Raw genomic sequence first — 832 nt, 5'->3', positions numbered from 1 at the left:
TCAAAAAAGTATTCTGCTTTAAAAGAGAAAACCATGGCTTTTCCCTTACAGGCTGTTAGAGCTCCAGCCTGCTTGGGGCTCCCCAGGCCCTACAAACCAGGGGGGCTGGGACCTGGGGGCAGCGGGTGAGGAGTGGGAGGCACTAGGTCAGGATTGGCCATGGATGTTAATAAGTGGGTCCTGGCAGAAAACAGGTTAAGAGCAGTGGTTGGATTCTGCCCTTATGAAACCTATTAAACAGATGCATCCTCCTGCAGTCTTTTAAGTGCAGTGAAGAATCTGCAGCCAAAACAGGGTTTGGAAACACTTAATACCGGATACATGCCAATCCAAAAAGCTAAGAGGCAATGAACGCTTAGTCAGGGATGCTGCCGTAAAAAAACAAATTTGGGAGGTGATCCAAGGAGGAAGCCGGCCTCAAGGAAGGCTTCTCTCCTTAACCGAGCATTTCTCCCGGGGCAGCATTGCTCTGGACCTGCCTCACAAGGAGGAGTCACAGCGCTCTCCCTCTCGGAGACCCAAAATGTCCTCCCTTCTCTCTAGAGCCCATCACAGCGAGCGGCAGAGGCCCCCCGAGGCGGGAGCTGGGGCCGGCACCCCGCGCTCGCCAGCGAAAGCGGCGCCGCGGCAGTGACAAAGCACTCGGCGCCGGCAGCCCCGGCCCGGCCCCGCATGAGACACGTGTGCATCAAGCCCGGGGGGAGGGGGGCACCCAGCACGGGGCCCGGGGACACGAGGCAGCCCCCCCCCGGGCGGGGCAAGCAACCCGGTCCCCACGGAGACGCGGGCCCCGACCCCAGACGCGCCCGTTACCTTCCGCCGCAGCACCGAG

At 60.2% G+C, this 832-nt stretch overlaps 1 protein-coding gene across 2 annotated transcripts in view; it reads right to left on the bottom strand.

Annotated features, from left to right (window-relative positions):
* The window catches only part of XPOT (exportin for tRNA), a 62,143-nt gene extending 61,311 nt beyond the window's left edge, over positions 1-832 (bottom strand). For both annotated transcript variants that reach the window (XM_019514656.1, XM_019514658.1), the window contains exon 1: positions 814-832. The gene's annotated coding sequence lies outside the window, so the exon portion shown is untranslated. The remainder of the gene's footprint in view (positions 1-813) is intronic.

Source organism: Gavialis gangeticus, unplaced genomic scaffold, assembly GCF_001723915.1.
Source record: "Gavialis gangeticus isolate Ggan-Ray unplaced genomic scaffold, GavGan_comp1, whole genome shotgun sequence".
NCBI lineage: Eukaryota > Metazoa > Chordata > Crocodylia > Gavialidae > Gavialis > Gavialis gangeticus.
This window is presented reverse-complemented; position numbering and strand designations above follow the sequence as displayed.